This window comes from Eumetopias jubatus, unplaced genomic scaffold (genome assembly GCF_037043125.1).
Source record: "Eumetopias jubatus isolate StellerSeaLion01/CBP00866 unplaced genomic scaffold, mEumJub1_p1.0 scaffold_86, whole genome shotgun sequence".
In the NCBI taxonomy this organism is placed as follows: Eukaryota; Metazoa; Chordata; class Mammalia; order Carnivora; family Otariidae; genus Eumetopias; species Eumetopias jubatus.
In genome coordinates this window covers 271566-296171 of record NW_028274892.1, presented here as the reverse complement: position 1 = coordinate 296171, position 24606 = coordinate 271566, and the positions used below count along the sequence as shown (strand labels likewise).

At 41.5% G+C, this 24606-nt stretch overlaps 1 long non-coding RNA gene across 1 annotated transcript; it reads right to left on the bottom strand.

Moving 5' to 3' along the window:
* Window positions 1–508: 508 nt before the first annotated feature.
* On the bottom strand, window positions 509–11198 carry LOC148161717 (uncharacterized). Its single transcript, XR_015767390.1, has 4 exons — window positions 10798–11198; window positions 8665–8747; window positions 3585–3655; window positions 509–3093 (listed from the first exon to the last, which is right to left on the bottom strand). It is a non-coding gene; the product is annotated as an uncharacterized LOC148161717 (long non-coding RNA).
* Between the last annotated feature and the right edge of the window lie 13408 nt (window positions 11199–24606).

Sequence of the window (24606 nt, the reverse complement as noted above, 5' to 3'; positions counted from 1 at the left end):
CCCGGTGCCAGCAGCGTGTTCCCAGTGGAACGGATGAGAGTGTGAACACATTTCCTATATCCTTAACCATCAAAATCCTAATCATACTTCAAGGCCCAGTTCAAATGATCTACGTCTACAGACTTTCCTGTCTACTCAGCCTCAATTAATCTCATTAGCAGCTGTGCTTCCTGTCGCAGTCCACCTAGATGTCTGGTGACAGCATCACAGGGTCCTCCCTGCCCTCTCAGCACGTTCGGCAGAGGGCAGAGCCAGCCCTCTGCTTCACTGTGGTCACAGGTAAGTGGCACAGCACCTGACAGAACACAGGTGTTCACCTATGTGTCTACAGATCAAATCCCATCCGAGGGGCAATCTGGTGGTTACTGAACAACGATGGAAACTAGAGAGTAAAATCCCTAAGAAAGGATGTGCCAACTGCATCCTCTGAAATCTACAAAATGGTCATTCCAGTCTAATTATACACAAACTCACACCACAAATTCTTCCACAAAAAACAGAAAGGCAATTCAGATACAAAAAGTCTTTATCAGTAAACAGCTTTAAAGTAAATGAATATACAGAAGTATTCTATACAGTTACAGATTTTAATGAGTCATGGTTGTTAAAGTCTACTACCCTTGAGCAAACTCTATGTTTTTAACTACCAGGTTGTTTCTATTCCTTAACAGAGCCCTACTAAAGTTTTCTAAGGGTTCAAATTAATTAATTTGAAACAATTGATAACTACACATTAAGACAATTTAGGGACCATCAAGTAACTATGCACAGGTTAAATCAAATCCTAGAAATATGAAAAAATCTATGAATGGAAACGAGTCTGTGAAGTTTTACATTTTATGACTATATGTATTAAATAAAAACAAGTATACCAGGCAACTATAAAATGAAAAATTAAGACTTCTATAGCTTCTTTTGTCTCTCCGTAGTCTTTGCAAGTTTTTTTACAAGAAAATTCAGAGAGTAATAAGACTTAGCTAACTGATAAGAAATACTCTGTACTTCACATAGCAATTTATATCGTGGGGAAAAAAACAACTATTTTCCCAATCAAGAGCGCTTGCCTAATTTGAGCAGTGACACAGTTCTACATCATAGAGTAAAGCAGAGGGGAAGGGGATAATAAATGAGGGAAACAGATACCTCGGGGTCAATTTTAAGTGTTCAAGTACTGCTTTTATGCTGTGTAGCTTGTGAACTTCCTATAGAAAAGATGTGCTAGTAAAAAAATAGGTTCAAGGGTTAAGTCAATTTCTAGTCTTGTACCCAAATTCATATGCTAATTATTCTAATTATTAGAAATGTTTTGTGTTTACACGTTTCTGTTATACAAAGGCTCTTTCTATGATGTCAAATTATGCAAAAACAAATAATGAGAAACTTTTTGGTTTAAAAATACATGAACACTTGTTAGCTGGGATATTAAAACAAAACAATATACAAAAAATTCAGGAGCAGTACAAAAAGCAGTTATAAGTGCCAAATAAAATGTCTTACAATCAATAAGCGATGTAACAACTGATATAAATTTCAATAAAACAGACAAAAACTATGAAAACTAGTTTATATTCTTTGCATACTTGTCTGTATGTTTTATCTTTCCCTAAAAAGCTAATTGAAGGTTGGACGTTTCCAAAGAATTTCAGAATCAACATCATTTTAATTTGGCATGTTATGACACCTAGACGAATGACATAATTCAAGCCTGGTTGTAAATACTATGATTCCAAACATTAATAATAGTCCTTTATTTTATAAAGAATGGTAACATAAACACAGAAAGATAATGCAATAGGAAGTACTGTATGCTAGACTGGTAATCTGGAAATTTAAATTCTAGGTCCTAGCCGGGCCATTAAATAGGTGCATAAACCTTGGCAAACGTTTTGTTCACCTTTCCAAGTCTGACTCCTTATCCCACCTATAAATAATTGAAATTACAGGATTGATTTTATGTTCTATTCTAGAAATTGTAATTTGGCTCATATAAGCAAAGGTTTATACCTAAATATGTAAGAAATATCTGCATGTTAATACTGGTTAAAAAGGAGAATTACAAAGCACTGCATGTTGAAAATTCAAATATAAAAGTTCAAGTTCCGTTTGAACAGATACACTTAAAAAAATAACTGCGGTATTCTGAAATTTAAAGACACACAAACAAGTAATAAAGAATAGTAAATGTGTTAAAAAAAAGAAAAAAGCATAACCCACAACAGGAAACCACGTGGCTAATTAATCCCCAGTTTTTGGCTCAAAAGTATTATAAATTAATGCTTCCTCTATTTTAGAATGTTGGTAATTAGTAACATCCTGCATGAACATTAGGAACATGACATAATTTAAAAATAACACATAATTACTGATTCTGAAACTAAGCACACTTTACTCTGGAAGGTCAAAATCACATGATTTTTATACAGAAGCAATTCTGAAACCTCATGAAAGAGTTCCAAGGCAGCATCGGAGAGTGTGTAACGGGAACGTGGCTAGGGGCTGCACGGGAGCCTCACAACCTTTCTACTTTTCTTCTTTGTCAGATTAATTTGGCAGAAAAGAAGTAATGAAAGTGCCATGTAACTCTATCTTCAAATATTTTTTCAAAATCAAGCATAAAACTGCAGAGGAGAAGAGGCCCCAGCGCTTAGGACTGCCCCGAGAACAGACTCCTTACAAGCAAAACTCTATATTCAGAGAGGAAAGCCCTTATTCCTCAGTCTATCTGTGGGTAAATAACTTTGATCACAGACCTCTAATTTACCCACTAAGAGTCAATGATTTTAGTAAAACTGTGATGAGGTTCTCAGAGAATATGAAAAATGGGGTAACTGTTCATTTTGCAAAGACCACAATATAAATTTTGTCAATCCCTGATTGTTACAGATTAAACCAATTTGATTACTTTAAGGTGAAACCTTACTCCTAAAAATTATGAAGCACAAAATATCAATTAAGATCTTCAAATAGGCCATTAAATTTGTTTTTTAAAAAAATATCTTACTGTAGTGAAGTCATCCCCTTTAACCATTCTTCCTTGGTAAAAAATCCCATGCTTTCAGCCTCCAATTTCCACGCTAAAACTAACATAATAATCTGGAAAGAACAGAACATAAAGGATAAGGGAAAGTCAGCACAGAGGCGGCCACGTCCGTGTCCATCACAGAGAGCACCCTGTACAAGCATTCCCACCCCACCACCAGGGCACGTGCGACCTCGGGGAGTGTTCCCACCCCACCACCAGGGCACGTGCGACCTCGGGGAGTGTTCCCACCCCACCACCAGGGCACGTGCGACCTCGGGGAGTGTTAACTCCAAAGAAATTCAGATGGGCCAATTCCTTAAAAGTACAAGTTCTAGCCAGCGTCTGAAGGTAGAATCTCTCTCACTCTATTACAATGACACAACTGTATCAAGAAAGAGAACACGTGCCCAACTTAAATTGATTAAAAATACTAATGACAACCCATAGTATTAAACATGAAGAAACGAAACCCTGATACAAGATTAAAGTGTCCCAAATTTTAGAAATTTATAAATATGCTATACCCCACTTGTATTCCATTCTACTTAGAAATAAAACATACATTTTCAGGTTCAACACCAATGTCTTCACAAAATTTTTCCATTCCTTCTGGCCCTACAACTTCGTCAGGACCTTCAAAGACAAAAATAATTTATATATTTTATTGTTATAATTTAATATCAACATAAAACATAAGTCAATGTACTAAAGGCAACCATGAATATACCATAACATTTTTTGTAAATAACAAAATTTGAATTTTGAACAGATCTTTGATAAAGTATAAATATTTGCTATACGATTTAAAATGTAAAATTTTTGAAATACTCTTTAAACACATTACAAAATGAAATTAAGGGGAAAAGTGGGGAAGTAGCATTAATATCAGTCATTTGTTTGTACAGTAACTTGAACCTATGCATTAAAAAAAATTTACCGAGAGCCTTCCTGAAGAAAATTTTTCGCAATGCGTAAATATAAAGAACCATAAGAAATTTTGCTAGAATGTGTAGGACCAGCCCACAACTCAAGACAGTAATCAGAGAATACCTGCTTTCTTACTAAAACATAAGGTCATTTATTACCCTTTTGAAATACAACCAAATAAAATTTAATACTTTAAAAATATACACTCTTTTGAAAATAGTAACTTAGAAAAATTACTACTTTCCTTATCATCTTGGATCTAAAATAGACATCAAACCATTAATTATGCCACCTTAATATAGAAACAAAAGTTTAATCCCTCAATTAGCTTATGTTTATCATTTGTCCAAAAATTAATGACACTTAGCTTGTTTCTTATTTTTCTCCCTTAGTAGCACTAAATAATCAATACAACAATTCTCCTATTTCTTTATTTCATCAGTTTCTGAAAGGACAGTGATTACATCACTGCTAGGTCTCTTTTGTAACTCGCTAAGATTACAACAAACCTGTGACAACATGGATGGACCCAGAGAGCATTATCCTAAGTGAAACAAGTCGGAGAGGGACAGATAACATATGATGTAACTTATATGTGGAATCTACAAACAAACAAGCAAAAAAAACCCAGACTCATAAATACAGAGAACAGGTTGGTGGCTGCCAGAGGCAGGGATGGGGGGTGGGAAAAACGGGTGAAGGTGGTCAAAAGTACAAACTTCTAATTCTAAAATAAATAAATCCTGGGATGTAATGTACAGAATGATGACTACAGTTAATAATACTATATTACAAGTTGCTGAGAGTAGATCTTAAAAATTCTCATCACCAAGAAAAAAATTTGCAACTACCTATGGTGATAGATGTCAACTAGACTTATGGTGATCACTTTGCAATGTATACATATGTTGAATTATGATGCTGTACATCTGAAACTAATGTCGTATCTCAATTAAAAAAGACTGAGTTAGTTAAAATAATTATAAAACATGATAGATATATGTTATCGTATTTGATTTTTGAAAACATAGTCTTGAAATATTAAGGTAGCCAAAAAAACCCTGTTTTCTTTTTTAAGGACTTATAAAAATCCTGCAGCTTTATTAATCACAGACAAGACCATGGCTACTCATTGGTGATGGCATTGTACATCATCATTAGTTCACAAGTACAACACGAAGCTAACGCCCAACGGTTTTTTCTTCACAGAAGAGTAGAGCCATCCAGTATGTGGGCCAATATATTCTTGCTGCTTCAGATGAGATCTAGGCTGCTAAGATGAGGTAAAAATATGGTCCGAAACCAAAAGCCTTATTTAATTTTCTGGTTTAAATAAGTACTGCAGTTATTTATGCAGTGAGGTGTTAAAAGGTGAGAGGGGTGGTAATTACAGGACACTTTCACCTCCTAATATATATTTGGAGGATTTTTTATGAGAATGTGTTAATTATGTAATTTTAAAAGCATACATATACAATAAAGCTGGTAAAAATATAACTGAGTATGTATCCTTATATATGGTTTTGTTGAAAGTAAAAATTAGATAAAAAATTTAATGGAAGGGCATAGTTTTTCTTTAAGCCATGACAAAAATGTATTATAAATTTTTCCTATGAAAAAGAAAACTGACTTGCCCTCAAAGCTGCCATCATTAGTAATGAGAAGAGAGAGCTGAAGAGTCATGTCAAGAAGTATCAGTTACTATCATAAAACAGCCTTCCTAGAAACTGCGGGACTAGTTAGTGGTTAACATTTGATGAGAATCAAATTATATTTGGTTATATGTATATATAAGACATACACAAGACCTTTCTGTAAATGTTAAGTAACTTTCCCAAAGCAATGAAAATAATTACAAATCTAACTCTAAAACAAGGTCAATACCAATGTTCTTTTCCTGGACCGCATCTTTCCAGAACTAACGTTCTACTTATTGAAATACACTCTTCCAATAAATCTACTCTGCAGCTGAATTTTACTCTTCAGGCTTTCCACTCAATTTAAGAAACTACGGGAATGATTTAGTTCACTCTACCAGCTGGTAGAACTTTATTAGAAGTTAGCCATTCTATCCTGTTTTCCGGGTTCTTTCTAAGATTTTAAAAGTGCCTTTTCACTTTCCATGCTTTGGTGCAGTAATATGACCCCGGTATTACTGAGTCCTTGCTAATGTAAATATCACTCAAGATGAGAGGTCTTGTGAAACAGCAAAATCATCAGGCTTAACACACATCACCTATGATATATTAACAAAATTAGTGGTAAAATATTTTTAAAAGTAAAAAAAAAAATCAATTTTCTTTTTTTTATAACCATAGATTGTTTGCAGCGGTGTTTGCAGCGGTGTCTGCAGAGTCTAAAACCATGCCAGCCATAGCAGATGATCAGCAAACAAAAACTGTGCTCAGTGAATGACACAGCACCTTCAACATGAGCTACACAGGAGCTATCCTGTTAATCCTGAGACCGAACTGTCAAAATCCACAACCAGGAAATCTAATGCTGTAATGCTATTACTCTGTTAGTAAGAACTTACATTTATTGAGTTCTGACTACATTCCAGGTACTGAGCTAAGTGCTTTACCTGTATTATTCTCAGTAGGCCCAAAGACTGTCTCCATTTTAATAAGGGATATCCCCATTTTAGACAGAACAGTGACTGATTATTTGCTAAATGACTGGTTCTTCCTTGTCAGTTAGGTCTCTGCCCAAAGTAATGTCTAGAGAAGCCTTCTCTAATCACCCTACTTGAAAGTCCATCCAAACTTTCTACTTTCTATCCCTACACCTCACCATATTTTTACTTTTACAATGCTCCACGGACTAGAATTGTCTTGCCTACTTATCTATTTACTGTCTGTCTTCCCCACCAGAAGGCAAGTCCCTTGAAGGCAGGCATCTTGTCTAACTTGTTCACTACGATAACCCTGGCACTTACCAGTGCCTGACGCACGTCGAATGCTCAATAAATATTTACTGAATGACTCATTCAATAAATGACATAATGTAAATTACCCTCAAGTGCATTTACTAATTTTTTTTGTATAAGGAAAATTAGTTGCCATGTACATATTTTAAAAAAGAAATGATAAGATAGTAATAATTAAAAGCATAGGCTCTGCAATCAGAATGACCAAACTTTGAATCCTGGCTCTTGTCACTGTATGATCTTGGGCAAATTACTCAATCTAAACCTCGGTTTCCTCATCTATAAAAAGGGATAACATCACCTACTTAACAGAATGATTGTTAGGAAACCTTATATAATTAAGTATGATTTTTGAAATAAAGAGCAATTATTATGCTGGCTACTACAAAAATGCTAGTATAGGAAATAAATGTTGAGCTAATTAGATTATACACCCCACGAAAGTCCCAAGGAGAGGAAATTCAAATAAGCATGAAAGAAAAAAAATGGACTAAATTATGGTATCTAAGTGAAATAAGGTGGGTGACCTTTTGATTCTATATCATGAATTCCAGTAAAACTGGCATTTTTAATAATGGGTCAACATTTAAATGGAGGTCAGCAAGAAATGAATTCCCTTCATTTAATTTGGGTTAGACACTGTCTTGGGATGCCAGTAATAGCAGTTTTTTTGGTCTAGAAAGAATCTGTTCTGTTACTAAACAATTTTTAAATTATACTTTGGGGATCCCTCAGCTGGTTCAACAGTGAAGTTGCTCTCCCCCATCAATAGTCTTACTTTCCATAGTTAGCCTAAACTTATACCTCAAGTTCAGAGTATACTTTAGACCTTAACTGATCAGCACTAAATATGAGTGTGATGGCATATACACCGCTTTATTTTAAATGCTGAGAATGATAGTGATAAAAGGAGGAGGGAGAAGCTATAAAATCATTAATTCCATAAGACCGAAACTATTCTGAGGGAAAAAAAATGTTTTCATACATGCTTATGAGAAAGTAATAAATGGGAAACAAATATTCTATTTCATATGTGTGCTTAACGGTGATGTCTCCTCCCTGGCTCTGACTTTCACCCCCCGGCTACAGCTCCACCCCAACCCAGAGCTTCCAGGGCTTACAGGATTTAGCTTCAGTTAGCTCCTTCTGGAAGCCCTTCCCTGACACTCCCAAGGCTGGGTGACATGTTCCTCCTCTGAACTATCACAGGACTCCTAATACAGCATTTATCACACTGTAGTAGTACAGTTGGTTTACTTTCTGATTCATTACTGCATTTCTAGTAGAACTGAAGGGGGCTAACCAGCAATGATTAAGGGGCAAATGTGTTGTGTAATGACAAATCTGAATCTTAAATCTTTTACTATGCCTCCCCCAAAGTTTCAGAAAATGTCAGTTTAGGTTCAGAAAATTTTCAATAGAATATGGAAAAGAAAAATAAAAACTATATAAAGCATAAAATGTTTTATTATATACTTTGTGTTTTCCAGACTATTAAGTCTACGTTAGCTAATAGACATAGACCAATAAATGTATGTTTACAAATTGTATCAATAGTAAATGAGTTTCACCCCTCCCACTAAATATATACTGAATTACATATTTAAAGAAATATCATCCTGACATGGCACCAAATTCTTAGTCTACCTATAATCCTCAGTCTTGACCCTGATCCCAGGACACAGCACTAACACAAAGCAGGCCTGCAATAAATGATTTGTTAAATGAATGAACCAAAAAAATGTTAAAGCATGTGACTGATATCTTCTTATATTAATTTCATTACCTGCATACTCATAAAACCAAGCCAGGCACTTCTTGCTTGAAAAATGTTCCTCTCCACTTATTAGTCTAGCAGGGGATTGGGATCTGAGAAAACACACAAATGCCTAAGAATTTTATCAAGTCCCAACTTTCAGTGAAAAGCTAAGTTCAATATGAACTACTTCAATTCAAAGTAAACAAAGTACTTTTTTTTTTTTTTTACAGCTGGTATTATAGGAAAAAATCGGAGTTGTTTAGTATTTGCAATTTGAAACAGTAGTGTATACGTAAAATTTTCTTGCTAACAAAACCCAAATGCTACTTTGCTCACTATCAAAATCCAAAAATATCACCTAAAATCATTTCCCCAGATTTCAAATGACCACATGGAAGTTCAACCTAATGGTCTCAAGACAAGACGAGTCGTTGGGAATGTATTAATCTTTATAGTGATTCTTCTGCTGACTTGTATGGAAATTATATTTGTGTATAATACGCATACATTTGAAAACAAAATCTTATAAAATATATTTTGATACTTAATGAGCCAATTTTTTTAAGAATCATATATTAACAGCTGTTTACTTATCATCTGTCAAACTTAAATAGGTATTTAAAGACAGAAGATGATTTAGGACCCAAGAGTATAATGAAATCCCACAGATTAAAAACAAAAGGTAACTGTAAATATGAAAATAATTGTACAAATAACTGGGCCAAATCTATTTAATCCCAAAGCCTATCTCTTCCACAAAATCACTAAAGGTTGGGAAGTTCATAAATGGCCTTTAGGATTTAATGAACTTCAAGGAGCTCAGAGAGTTACACCACCACAACGACCTAGAAAGGCTACAACTCTAGCTATTGAGTAATGTCATAAATAAGGGTACCATATTTAACATTTTAAGTTGATAGAGCAAAGTATCACCTGAGTTTTAACAACACTGACTGCTTGGCTATTTTAATGTGCTTCATTTAAATAATTTTGATATGTTATGCACTTAAGATGGCCACAAGTTAGAGTAATAAAAAACTAACTTCTATGTTTCATAAAACTATGAGCTGGTGGAATAGCGCTGTCACATTCTAGTGTGTCACCAAGAGGTATAAGAAAACCTTATCATCTTTCACACTAATAGCCCCAAAATATCCTTAGTGAAAAAGTAAAAAAATTCCGTCAACTAGGAAGGGAAGGAAGATGCAGACTAAGGAAGTTGGCTCCCTCACTGTTGAAGCAGCTCTCTGTAAGGAGAGCTCTGTCATTACCTGTCTATAACGCTGACTCCGGTCCTCTGTAAATGGCAGCATCTGAAGCTGTTACATCAAGTGCCAACCGGTGATACAGACCCCCAATGAGATTTAGAAAAGAGCCACTTCTCACCCCTAAATTGCAATGATTTTGTGCAGCACACAACGCTGCTACAGTGGGATCAAAGAGCTCGAATTACAGCTCTGCTCTAGCTTCTTTTTCTCCAAGAGGATACTAAGCAAAATAAGTCCCAGTTTATTAATATTTATACCGAGAGCTAACAGCATCTTGAATGCTAGAAAATAAAACCGCAAGCAGAGCCTTTCCAACTCTGCACGTAGGGACTTGGCGCAGGTGGAGGCACTATCCTTCCAGAAAAGGGGCCTTCTGCTGGGATCTTCTGGCTTTGACCCCTCCAAAGACTCCATCTGGGGGCCAATTACAGCACAGGGAGCTTTGCTGCCTACCCCCGGCAGTTGTCAGGTCGACATTACCCAAGCTCCGCTCCCTTCCTCGCACGCTACAAAGAGATTCTAGAAGTGACCCTTCCGCGGACCTGGACTCACTTGCAGGTCTGGACGAACGTCGGGGCGGGGGTGCAGAGGGAGTAGGGGACGAGGAGCGAGGGGCGAGGGCGCAGCTGCCTTGCGCAGTCCCGTCTCCCCACCCTCCAGGGCACGCAGAGCCGAAGGTGAGGCGACTCCCGCAGCCCCTCCCCGGGCGCACAGGCCGAGCACGAGGTGCAGTCGGGCGCAGAGCGTCGCGGGGTCCTGCGCCCAGCAGCCGGCTTTCTCGGCGGGGGCTCGCCTCCCCAGCCCGAGCCCCGGAGCCCAGGAGCCCCGGCCCGCCTGCTGCTCCTCTCGCCGCCCAGCCAAGGAGGGAAGACGGAAGGGGGGGAGGCGATACCTGGAGATTTTACACTTTTTGAGGCCTCCGTCTTCCGCCACTGCCGCTGCCACCCCAGGGGATTTTCTCTTCTTCTTCACCGGCATTTTCCGCCCTCCCCGGCAGGGCGGCCAGAGGAGCCGGGGCAGGCGGTCGCTGTCCGCCGGGGACGCCTCAGTGCTGGCAGCCGGCTCCCAGACACAGCAGCAAGCGGAGGAGCAGAGCCGCCAGCCCGCGGCAAAGCGGCCCAGCCCGGCCGCCGCCCGCGCCCGGGTCTCCGCCCCGTCCTCCTCTGCTCGCGGCCGGGGGCACTCCTCGCCGGTGGACACCGCGGCTCGCTCGCACCGGGAAGAGAGAAGGCGGACAGTGCAACACCTCCACCACTCACACACTCCGCGAGCGAGAGGCTCGCTCTGACCCGGATGCGGACCGCCCCGGGCCGGAAGTGACGCCAGCGCGGCGCTGGCCGCCGGCAGGGGCGTGGCCGTGCGTGGCCGTGCGTGGCCGGGGCCGGCGCTGCGCTGGGACCGAGTGGGCTGGTGTGGCCGCTGCGCGGTAGGGTCGGCCTTGGCAGACCCAGCGGCCGCGGTGGGTGGCCCGGGTACCCCGGCCTTTCTCGCGGAGCCTCCCCCTGTCCCTCGCGCTGGGGGGAACCCCTAGTCCTCTGCGGCGCAGAGCGGGCCGCGGGGCCCCTGCCGCGCGGGGCTGCCCGCCGCTCCGGGCGTGTTTCTTCCGAGGGCGGCCTGGAGCCCGGCTGTCGCTCTCCCGGCTTCCGCCGCGCTCGCCGTCCCGGTGAGGGGCCCCCGCTGGCGGCCGACCTGGCGAGGAGGCCCCCCACGCCTCCCACCGCCGCCGCGGCGGAGCGCCCGACCCCAAAGGTCGCCGCCGGCGGACGTGCTCCGGGAGAAGAGCCGCCGCGGTCAGGCTGTGTGCGCACCCCGGCTGTGCTGCTGCGGCGCGGGGCTCTCGGGGTCCCGACGTTCAGCCCCGGCGCTGCGGCTCCGGAGGCTCCGCCCCCGCCCGCTCGCCAGCTCGGGACGAGCCGTGGCCACCCTCCGTCCGGGTGGACGGGCCCCGCGCCCTGCCCGTCCGCGCGGCTGACCTGAGTCGGCTCGCTTTGCCCGGTGTGGTTTTTCCTGTTTAGCCCCCACACAGCAGGGTGATGGGACACTATGGTCATCTGTCTCACTTCTCTTAGCCTCGTGTCTTCACGATCCATCCGTGTGGTCCCAAATGGTAGGATTTCTCCGTATTTTTTTGGCTGAGTAATACTGTGTTGTGATGCGCACACACTTATCTCACACACCTTTATCCACTCATGTATTGGTGGACGTTTAGGTTGTTACTCGCAGATTTGCGTGCTTTCCTTAGGTTTTCTTCATAACTTTTTCTTTTCTCGAGCTGACTTGATTGTAAATACAGTGTATAGTACGTATGACCTGTGAAATCTGTGTTCAGCGACTGTTCATGGGATGGGTAAGGTCATTAGTAGGCTGTTGGCAGTAATGTTTCTGGGAGTCAAAAGTTTTAAGGAGATTTTCAACTAAGCACGGGAGTGTTGGTGTTTCTAACGCCCATGTTGTTCAAGGGTCACCGGTATTCCCACAAGTGGAATTGCTGGATCATACGGTAGTTTTATTTTTTAATTTTTTAAGGATCCTCTATACTCTTTTCCGGAGCGACTGCACCAGTCTGCATTCCCACCAACAGTGCCCGAGGGTCCCCTTCATCCATGCCTTTGATGTCTCATCTTTGTGACAAAAGCCTTTCTAACAGACATGGGGTAGTAACTCATTGTGGTTTTAATATGCATGCCCATAATGACTAGTGATATAAAACATCTTTTCATGTACCTGTTGACTTTTCATATATATTCTTTGGAGAAGTGTCTATTCAGTCCTTTGTCCATTTTTTAATTGGGTTATTTGTTTCCATGTTGTTTGTTGAGTTGTATGAGTTCTTTATATATTTTGGGTATTAACCCCTTATCAGGCATATGGTTTGCAATTTTTATCCCCATTCCATAGGTTGTCTTTTCACTTTATTTTGATATGCACAGGCTTTTTAGTGTGATGTACTCCCACTTATTTTTGATTTTGTTGCTTATGCTTTCAGTGTTAGAGCCAAAAATCATCATGAAGACCTTGTCAGGGAGTTTTATTCCTGTTTTCTTTTAGGAATTTCATGACTTCAGGTCTTACACTTAAGTTGTTAATCAATTTTGAGGTAATTTTTGTGAGTGGTGTACGATCAGGGTCCAGTTTCATTCTTTTCCATGTGAATATCCAGTTATCCCAGCACCATTTATTGAAGAGACTGTCTTTTCTCCATTGAGTGTTCTTTGAAGAAGAAGAAGAACTTCTCTCACACAACTACAACTGCTTCTTGTAGGCCTAAGGAAGAGGAGCCCACCACACCTGGACATTTGACTGGATAGGATCTCACTACATCTATGGAATTCTCTGGGGGAAAAAAAAATGGAAGACCGTATGCTATTCACTCATTAAGTTTATTACTCACACAATATTTAATGATCACTTAAAATAAGCCAGGAACTGTGCTGGGTTTAGGGATATAAAAGGCAGGCGTGACTCCTTTATTCATGAATCTTACAGAAGGGGGGGAAGGATACACGGGGCACACTTGCATTTAAGCGAATTTTAGGAACAAAGGGCCAATAATCTATGCTTATCAGTGATATTAAAGAGATGATTTCCAGGGTCATGGAGACCGTTTTCTTCACTGTCTTTTTTGATCAGTACCTACTGCCACCACCGTACCTCTATGGTCAGCGTGAACCATTCCAGTTACTCACAGAAGGGGCATCACTGCCCACGAGCAGTACATAAGCATCGAGTTAGGTGGTTTTAGTCTTTTCTGTTGCTAACACATGGACAATACATTAGTTTCCATCAAGAAGGCACCTACCATGGAGAAGCAAAGTACGACACAGTATTGTGGTTCTTTTTGTGTAGAATTTTAATGAGAATAATGAGAAGGAAGGGGAGGCATGAAGCATTTACCTTAAGCAGAAACTCATATATTCTGGTTTCAAATCCAAAGACACCCAATAACTTTAGGTAAGACAATTTCCTTTATCCTTCATTTTATCCTACTGTTATATAGAAGGATATAGAAAAAAAACAACTAAATATCCATCTAACACAGCAGTGGACGTGTATTCATGCCAGACAGGGCACTAAGCAAAAGGACTGAGCCAAAGCTCTGCCATCTACTTAACATCTTGATTACACACGTATCCCTTAGCTTTTGAAGGTTATAGGATGAAGTGATGAAAAAGATATTTTAAAATATTGCATCTGAATCAAGGCAGCCAAAAATGGTCCTTTAAAAAGTGTTAATTTATATATTCCGTACACAGTTTATTTTTCCTTAACACCTCTTTAAAATAGGGCATTGGCACTTGCCAGAAAAAGAAGCAACACAAAAATTAAACGATTTATGGGATGCCACATAGAATTTTGGTCCCGGATCTACATAAATACTCCTTTCCATACATTTATGTTCAAAACAACCTTGCAGGCCAACATTTTATGAAATACCTCCATACACATAAAACAGAGAAAAAAACTCTTAAGGGAACAGTAGAAATGAGATGCTAGAACATGACTTTCTTTCACACAAGCCCACAATGCTCCTAGTGTTTGAGAGAGGCCCGGCAGCGCAGAACTATGTAACACATGCCATGTGTCCCTACATCCTAAAGCAGCGTGCTAGAGCACATCACCTGCAGCCCGACTGTGGCTGTGGTTCACTCTGGGACCCCAACACGGAGTAGCCACCATCTGGGGCACTGCCTCCCGTTATGGTGGAGGGAACAGAAAACATGAATCCCATGCTGGCTGTTAAAGGTCCTGCTCTGAAGTGACACCACTTCTGTTTAAGTCCTATGGCTACACCTGAGTTTATCAACACCTGAATGTACAACCCTGCAGAGAGAGGCTCCAAATAAAAATACAGTCTACAACAATATGGGGTTGGAGTGAGATTTTATTCAGGATCCAGGGAAGAATGAGTTTACATAGTTTTGAAGGAGCAGTAGAGAAAAGCAAACCCCCAGCCTCAGAGAACCCCTCCAAGTCTGAGCCTTCTTCAGCTCTGGAACCCCGTTCCTAGCCAAGATGACCTCCAACTGTTACAGCATATTTTTAAAGTAAAAAACCCAAATCAACTGTTCTTTGCATTTCTGATTTTATAGTCCTTAATTCTCCTATGGTCGTGAGCAAGAATGTGCAAAAAACAAAACCACACAAAAAGTTTTTTCACAATATTTTCTCTCCACAGGCTAAAAAACAGGCAATTCTCAGACAAACTTTCAGTGACTTCTTCAACATTCCATCTGTAGCCCAGGCTTCCATCCGCACAGGTTCCAGGTAGAACCCACATGCAGGCCCAGCTACATAACCTGTGGGGCCCAGAGCAGTATGAAAATGTGGAGTCCCTTGTTCAAAACTCCCTGAATGCCCTGTGAGAGCCGACCACTGAACCCTTCCAAGCACAAGGCTGTGTGCAAGCCACCACAGGGACCACGCGCCCAGGAGGCCAGCGCTGCGCACACCTGAGAAGCAAGTCAGAGCATCCAGTGGAGCTCAAAGTCTGCACATCACGGAGTGCCCCGTGCTCACGACAAGTCATTCTCTCCTATCCCAGAGACACAGCGAGGTCTTCCCACTGTCTTAGGCAGTCGGGAATTGCCACCACAGTCTCCTGCACCAGGCTTCACTCTTGATCTCTCAGCCAGGTTCAAACAACTTTGGAGAGAAGTCTGTCATCTGGGGAATACTGAAGCCACAACACGGAAGAGAATGCCTGAGCCATCACATAGAAGACTGCCTGCCAAATATCACAATCAACTGTCAAACGAAGGATAAATACAACTCTGTTACGCTAAGCCAGTTGCCATACCTTGAGTGCGTATGTCAGGACAGGGCAATGTACAGTAACATACCACACCAAAATCTCATTATCTTATAACACAAATGTATTTCTTGTTTATGATATACCATCAAGATCACTACACTCATCATAGCCAGCTACTCAGGGAGCTAGGCTGATCAAACCCCCATCTTGACTTACACCTCCATGATCACCACAGTACTGGAAAAGAACCGTGGTAAGTTATACACTGGCTTTTACAGTTTCTGTGTATATGTGATATATCACTTATTACATTTCAGAGGATAGCAAGTCAAATGGTCATGCCCATCTTCAAAGACAGCAAAGGCCATACTGTTGCGTCCAACGTGTAAAGAAGTTGTCAGCAGAGGAGATGACTATTAAACTTAGTCCAAAGCCCCCTCAACATCTTTTCTAAGCTTTGTTGGAATACATTATACCAGAAGTAACTTGCAACATGTTGCCTGTTTAACTGTGGACCTATGTAATGCTTTTATCCATGTTTAAAAAGGAAGGAATCTGGGCGCCTGGGTGGCTCAGTTGGTTAAGCGACAGCCTTCGGCTCGGGTCGTGGTCCTGGAGTCCCGGGATCGAGTCCCGCATCGGGCTCCCTGCTCGGCAGGGAGTCTGCTTCTCCCTCTGACCCTCTTCCCTCTCGTGCTTTCTATCTCTCATTCTCTCTCTCTCTCTCTCTCAATAAATAAATAAAATCTTTAAAAAAAAAAAAAGAAGGAATCTGATCAAAGGCAAATCATCTCATGTAATTAGCCAAGGAAAAAGTTTTCAGGACTTTCAAATGTTAACTGTTTTTCTCATCTAGGAAATGCTATAAAGCTCAAATTAGTTAGGAATGACATACATTTTTTTGTTTTAAACACCTAAGAGATGCTTTTCATGTATGTATATCGCCATATTCTTAATGCTTTGAATGACAACATCCAATTCTGCACCTATACCCTCTGGTACTGCTTTTTAACCTTCCTGGAATCCATTTTCTAAAAAATAAAGACATTTTCAGATCTGAAAAAAGAGTGAGTAACTTCAGTCCAGCTATGTGCCAAGAATGGGGAAATCCAGACATATTTGGCAAATGAGAACAAGGACTCCCATGTGAATACAGATGTTGGTGCTTGGAAGAAGGATGCTGCCATATAGAAAGTACAATTTGTACAGAACAAGTAGGCAGCAGACAGCAAAGAAGCAGATTGGCAGGCTCGTGAGCTGGAGAGCCCTAGTTCACCTTGGTAACATATCCAGTAAAACTGTCCCCAGTGAGAAGTAGAAGGTAGACCATGAGCCTAGTGAGACCCCAACTCTATGGGAAGTAGATGGAGACAGAGTCATATGTGCTGGATACAGTTATCTACCTTTAGCAAGATCTTATAACAAAGAGGGGAGCTCAGATGAGAACTGGCTGCTGTTCTGGAAGAGGTAGAGGGTACTAAGGAATTCTACAGATCAAGGTCCTTTTAAAGTTAGAAAAACTGACTGCTCCTAGACCCAAGGTCTAGGTAATAACTTTTCCTAAAAGTTTTAAGTGACAAAGGCACTAAAAGGTCTCTCGGTTCAAAAAAAGTGATACAACCTTTCTGCAGAGATCAGATTAAGGGTTTTAACCTTGCATCCAAACTTACTGTTTCAGAGAGCTTTCAGATAGCCATCATTCACTGAGAGAGAGGGGCATGTACATGAGGGAGCAGAGATGAATCATTCTTGAGAATTATATATGGGAAAGAGCTGTGGGATTCACAATACAGGAACTAGAAGCACATATCAGCCAAGTTTTTAAGGTAATTATATTGTTAAAGAAACCATACATCCCAATTAAAAAAAGACTTTGAGCCTTAAAATAAGCAAGCTCTCAGAGTGTCCCCAGCAGGAAGCCCAGATAAGCTATCTTTCTGGTTTACACGTTGCTGGACCACGAGGAGCCACATTTGAACCCAAAGGCAAGGACTGCATCACATGGAGATCTTAAATCCCTCTCCTTTCTCTAATAAAGAACTGCCCCCACATGTGCATTCATTGACTTCATGGCCCCGTTCCAGGCAAGAACATGAGACACGTGATGGGGGTAACTTCCATTAGTTTCAGGGAATAAGGGTCTCAATTTCACATTTCATATTTGTTAGACATCTTTAGGGACTAAAGGTGCCAAGCTGAAAAGATATGTTAAAAACTTGGTCTCTTTTTCTTTAAATCTGTCCTGAGCTACCCTCTTGAGTAAGTTGATGCTACCAAATTTTTGATGCTCTATTCTCATAGCAACAGGCTGTGATGTCAGAGGGTTATTTTATCACAGAAGTCATCCAAAAAAAGATGCTGGGCTGTGAAGCAGAAAGCTGTGGCTTAATTGCATGTTACTCAACTATCACTTCACATAAATAAAAATGGAAATAGAAAATAAAAGACTCATACTAACAGTTTATGTGGACATTTTTATTAATAGTTGCCATGGTATGAAGAAGTTTTCCTTTCAGCACTTTACATCAATGGTTATGTGTTTTTAAAAATAATATTACAGGGCATCCATTTACAAGTCTCAGCAAGACTATCTCCTGCAAATAAAGGTAAGCTACGTCAGGCACACAGGAAAGAAAGCCGCATCAAAGCATTTAAAAGAACAATCAGCATCATTATAGAGGAAAATACTACCTATTACTATGTTTGGAATTTTTTTTTATAGTAAGAACCTTAAAACAGTAGTTTCACTGGTATAGTTGATCACACTGAAAGGCAAAATTAAAAGCACTAGCTTTATCAGACAAATGATCATCCCTTAACTTGGTTGGTGTAGGGAAGACAGCATTCTATAAAGCCACCAAAACTCATGTGGCCACGTAAATTCGTGGAGTGGCCTCCGTGTGAGACAGGGCGGGTCCGTCTGGAGGGGCTCAATTAGGCCACAGCAACAAAGAAGCCAAGAGCTCAGTCGTTGAAGACATGTGTTTGCTTGCTCATACTGCACGCCGGTCAGGGTCAGCTGGGGGCTCTGTTCTTTGTCATCAAGGGCAGCCACTACAGAGAACTGTGCTCATTACTACTACGGCGGAACAAGGAAACAGGGTAGGTGATTTTGTGTAGCCCGAGCAGTACTCTTTCTCTTAACTGGAAAGACGTCTGGGAGGTGTGCTCGTCATTAGGACTGCTCTCAAACTTCTGCTTTCTCTCCTTTCATGCACAAGGCCCAGCTGTGCTTACCTGACCCCTGCCGTTAGATGTGACCCTGTGACTTGCTTGGCTAATACAATGTGAATGGAAGTGACAGGCAGAAGCTTCCAGAGCCCGTGAGTGCTCTGCCACATGGTTTTTTCTCCCTCAATACCAAGATGTTTGTCAATTAAACCTGTATATAAGCAAATACAGACCAAAGCTCAATAAATACAATTTTTACCAAGAAGTATAAAAACATCCATACTTTAAAAAAAAAATTCTCCCCTGGTGCCTGGCTGGCTCATTCAGTTAAGCATCTGTCTTTGGCTCAGGTCATGATCCCAGAGTCCTGGGGTCGAGTCCCACATCCGGGCTTCCTGCTCAGTGGGGAGTCTGCTTCTCTGTCTTCCTCTGCCTCTCCACCCCCTGTTCGTATTCTCTCTCTCTCTCCCTCTCAAATAAATAAAATCTTTAAAAAAAATAACTTCTCCCAAGACTGGTGTTCATCTTTAAAGAGAATAGGTTTAGGGTACTGTCTCTGACATACCTCCCATAATTCTTGCCATTAATATTATGTTTAAAAAGAAAAACACCAGCATTCCAATAAATAGTACTTAAAATTTGATAGAAGATTCAAAATATTTAAATTATTTAATCATAATGTCTTTTTTTTTTTAAATGAAACACAAGTATTACCTGAAAGGAACTCCACACTTTTTGCTCTCCTCTAATGTGTGTTTCTGAGTCTCTTTGTGACTGGAGACTGGGGAAAATCATACCCACATTATCACATTTCTGGTCTCTTCCCCCACCTCCTCTACTCTGCCCAGGATTCATGGGGGCAAGAGGGGCACTGAAGTGCAGACCGAAGAATTATCTTCGGCTGTGTGTTACAAACTGAGAAACACTAACTTCCCCGCTTACAAAGCTCCTTCTCTCTCCCTATAATTTTCAGTGCAACTGACTGCAGAAGGACTGGCTCCGTGTGCCAGGAGTAATGGCTAGCGACCATTCACTACTTATGAATGGTCAGAAGAAATAGAATTCCTTTTGTCCTATTGGCGTAAATATATGTAAGTATTAAATGTCCTAGTAGGATATATCTTTCATTGTGCTGGTGGCTGAACTCTGTAAATGCCATGCTTTTTGGCAAGTCTGAAGAAGGGGCTCTGAAAACACCTGTCATGCACAGCCCCCCACTGTCTAAGAAGAGTAACTAGAGGATTACTGCTTTACTATGAAAAATTCTGTAACAGTCCTGTGGCATTTTTCCCTTAAACTGAGTCAGTGTAAGGAGTATATTTAATAAGGGGAACAATTTTTATAACCAACATGATAATGTAATTTGCCCAATCTTGGTCAAACATAATGGATCGAACAGAACAAACTTTTTTCCTCTAGTCACTTTCATAGAACAGACGCAGATCTGTTAGAGATCACTTGGAACAGTGGATCCCTGCGGACACTGAAGCCCTTTTCAGAGGTTTGGGAGGTCACAGTATTTTCACAGGCTAACACATTTTCACTGATCATGCAAAAGCACTGGCGTCTGTGGAAGGCAGAATTCTCAACTGGCGCAAGGTTTCCACATGCCGTGTAACCCTCTAACCTTGAGTGGGGGTGACACCTGTGAACAGGGAGAGAGAAAGGAGCTATATTAGCCGGGAAGTTAGTGTTTGTCGGTTTGTCACTCCCATACTGAATTTACCACTCAGTTGACTTAATAAAGAAGGTTATCCACCAGGCCTGGTCGAATCAGGTGAACCCCGAGAGGGAATAGGGCCTTTCCTGTTGCAAGAGGTTGGAGACCCAAGGTTGAACTGGTGTGTGGGGGAGTGTACCGCCGGTGCTGCAACAGAGAGGTGAGGAACGTGGGGGCCTTGACCAGCTCAAGGTCACCGCAGTTGACAGCCTGCAAAGAAATGGGGACTGCAGTCTTGCACCTGCAAGGAATTTAATTCTGCATCCACGATAGGAGCTGGGAAGGGGAGCCTAAGCTCCCGACGACTCAGCCCACCAGCATCCTGACCTAAGTCACACAAGACCCTTGGCTGACAACCCGGCATGCGGTTTCCCATGACTGATGGGCAGGACCTCACGCTGATGGCAGGGTGTTGCTTTCAGCCAATAAGTTTGTAGAACTCTGTGATGAATGCTAGCACAGATCCAGGCCAGGGCACAACACTGTTCCAGTCCTCACCCGTTCTTTACCTCCGTGTGCGCACAGGACAGTGTCCTTCATAAAGGAGTAGATACTATCGACTTTCCCAAATCCCAGAGCTTGAGAGCAAGTCATTTCACCGTTCTGAGGGATGCAATGCAAGGCACACAAAGCACTTGGGCGGCATGTGAAGGCACAATGGCTGCCTTCCAGGAAAGACCCGTGTGACTGGAGTCGTGGTCTAAACTAGCAGCTTGTTTCATACAAGACCACGTTCACCTGGAAGGACAAAAACTATGATTATGCAGACACGGGGTATGTGGCAGACATTTTTCTCAAAAATGAATGAAATAAGGCTATCATTTCAGGGAAAATAACTGACACTCTTTGTTGCCAAACTTGCATGCAAGAATTAGAATTTTGGAAAATTTAAATTCTCTGATGTAAGCTTGACAACCTCTTCAGGCATAAAGACTTACGAGATCAGTGGTATACTGATGAATGTGATTTTTAAAATATTGCATAATGAAATGTATCCACATTTGGAAGATCCTCATAGCTCAGTGAACCAGTATTTTCCAAAGGACCAATGCGTGATGTTAGGAAACTGTGCATGGGTCAAAGATCCATTCAGGGTGCAAGATAACCAATGGTTTTTAATGTAGCTGAGTATGAAATGTTGAATCACTAATATGGTTCCAGATTCCAAACTGCAACTAGCCTTTAAGAAACTACCACTTGTGGAATTTTAGTAACAACGGGTAATATTCACAATGATCTGAAAAGGCTGTTAAAGTTCTTTCCCATTTTCTAACTACACGTCTGTGTGAGGCCAGGTTTTTCCAGGTACTTCAGTGGGTCAACTGATTGCAAGAGACAGGATGAAGAATGTGAAACGTCAGTCTTCTGACCAAATTTGTGTTTGTGTTGGGAATTATAATTATTTTTTAAAAATATTTTATTTATTTTGAGAGGGAATGAGTGCAAGGGGAGAAGGGCAGAGGGGAAAGGAGAGGGACAAGAGAACTACATGCTGGGCTGTGGAGCCGGACATGGGGCTCAATCTCGTGACCCTGGGCTCAAGACCTGAGTAGAAACCAACAGTCAGGGCTTAGCTGCCTGAGCCACCCAGGAGCCTAGGATTTATTAATTATCTTTATAAAAACATGTCATTTATGTTAATAAGTCATGGACTTATCATTTTTAAATACATGAATATGTTTTAAAAGGTCTCATGACTACTACAGTAAATATTGATAGGAATAATGCACAAAAAAATCTTTTTGGAATCTTCAATAATTTTTTAAAGCAAAAAGAAAGCCCGACACCAAAATGTTTGAGATATGCCAATATAGATCAAAATCAGGAAAGTTTGGTTCAGAAAGGTTTTGTCCCTTGTTCTCAGGCTTATATTTCCTATTTTCATGCCAGCTGCTAACCAACCTCTAAGCCAACATCCTACATTAAATTAAGAAACAAAACAAAACAAACAGCCACCCTACTGCTGATAACAATTACTCTATTGGTTAGACTGGCTTAACTTACTATAAAAAACAAACCCACATACATATGCTGTAAAATGGCCCAAATACAATAAAGGTTATTTCTTGCTTGTTTAACAGCTGCTGGCCCTGCTCCACACTGAGTCGGGAGCCCCGCGTCCTACACATTTATGGTTGTCATCTCTTCTTGTTTCGTATCCAGCTTGCAAAAGATGAAGGTACACTCACTTCCTTCAAACCCCGTCTTCTAAGTGGGACACATTACTTCTGCTTACATCCTACTGGGGAGAATGAGTTAATGGCCACACCTGGAGAGTAGCCACTGAGATACTGGTGGATGTCTGGCTGTCTAACACTGTGATATAGTGCCTAGAGATCAGTTTGCAATTGGGTTTGGATATCAATCTTGGTTCTACAACTAATTATCTCTGTGGCTCTGCATAAGTTAGTTATATCTGAGATTCCTTCTGATTTATTGAAGCTTCATGAATACAGAGACCTAATCTGTCTTCTTTCCACTCTATGCCTAATTTTAGGTACCCAGCAGTGACATACAAAATTCCTACCCTGATTAAGTTTACGTGTCAACTGGAGTTTCTATGTTTCTTTTTCTTTTTTGAAGATTTTATTTATTTATTTGAGAGAGAGAATGAGATGGAGAGAGAGCATGAGAGGGGAGAGGGTCAGAGGGAGAAGCAGACTCCTCGCCGAGCAGGGAGCCCGATGCAGGACTCGATCCCGGGACTCTAGGACCATGACCTGAGCCGAAGGCAGTCGCCCAACCAACCGAGCCACCCAGGCGCCCGGAGTTTCTATGTTTCTTAATGTCTGAGTTACACTATATTTGGACACTCAAATGTCATATCTTGAGGAAGTCCAAAGCCCACCTAAGGGTTCCTAAAAATTCCTGGGAGGATAACATTCACAGGATCTCATCTGTTCCCAGACTCCTGTTCCTACCTGTGCCGCCTTCATACTTATCACATTGTTCTGGACGCTAAATACAACATTTCACACATTTCCACCAAAACAACTCACCTAGACCAAGCATTTGTGAGTATAGGTGGCTTTCCTGAAGACTTTGTTAAGGGTCATAATGCCCACTGCAGAGGAAAAATCTCTGTATCCATATTTAGCCATCTTTGCTTTCAAAATCCATCTTGGCTACCCAGTCATCTTGGGTTCCTGTTTGGATTTTTTTCCCATCCAGTGGCCAGCATCCCAATTTATGCACTCCTCTCTCCCACTTCGTGGATTATTTCAAGTTTAAATGAATTTAAATTCATTTCCCTTTACAATTCACAGCGGTTCCACTTTTAGTTCACCCCCAAATCTTACTCAAGATGCTCAGCAGATAAAAAGACACTCTTTCCACTGATGAGAGAATATAATTTTACGAGGAAGCTGTGGTTACTGAATGCAAATTAAAAAAAAATCTATGTTTGAGTTCCTTAGGATGAAGGCTCAAACCAGAGGCAAGATGACGCCTGACTAGACTACAAAATCCTTTAAGGGCAGGGCCTATGTCTCCAGGGCCTAGTCCATTACTGGGCACCCAGCAGCACGCAGCAAATTTTAGATGATTTTTGAATTCAGAATATCAGAATGAATGGCCAGCAGTTTAGTAGTTTACGGTGATGCCACGGCGAAGAAAACGAAACAGCCCGATTTCATTCCTGAATTTCTTCAGTACTGGGTATTGGGTTGTGCTTGTTATAAAACAAGCTAACAGGTATCACTGTACGTTTTGGTTATTTCACAAGTGTGACTGCGTGTTCCCGTAATGGTCGTGACGAAAAACCGCCGGTTGCATTTTTAGTAGTAAAGTAACAAGGGAAAGGGATTGGCGGGAAATGAAGCAGCACAGAAAGGGGCGGGGGAAGACGGAGCCAGAGAATTAACACTGTGCTCAACTCCTGCTCTTTAGCAGCCTCTTCAAAGAGCCATCTCTCGAGGTCCGCCCGGCAACCTGGCCGGCACCGGTCCATTTCGCAGATGCGGAGCCTGGCGCCGCCGGCTGCAGGTGCAGCGGGAGCCCCAGGGCCCAGCCGTCCGGACTCCGGGGCACGCGGCTCCACTGCCTGGATCGCTCCCCAC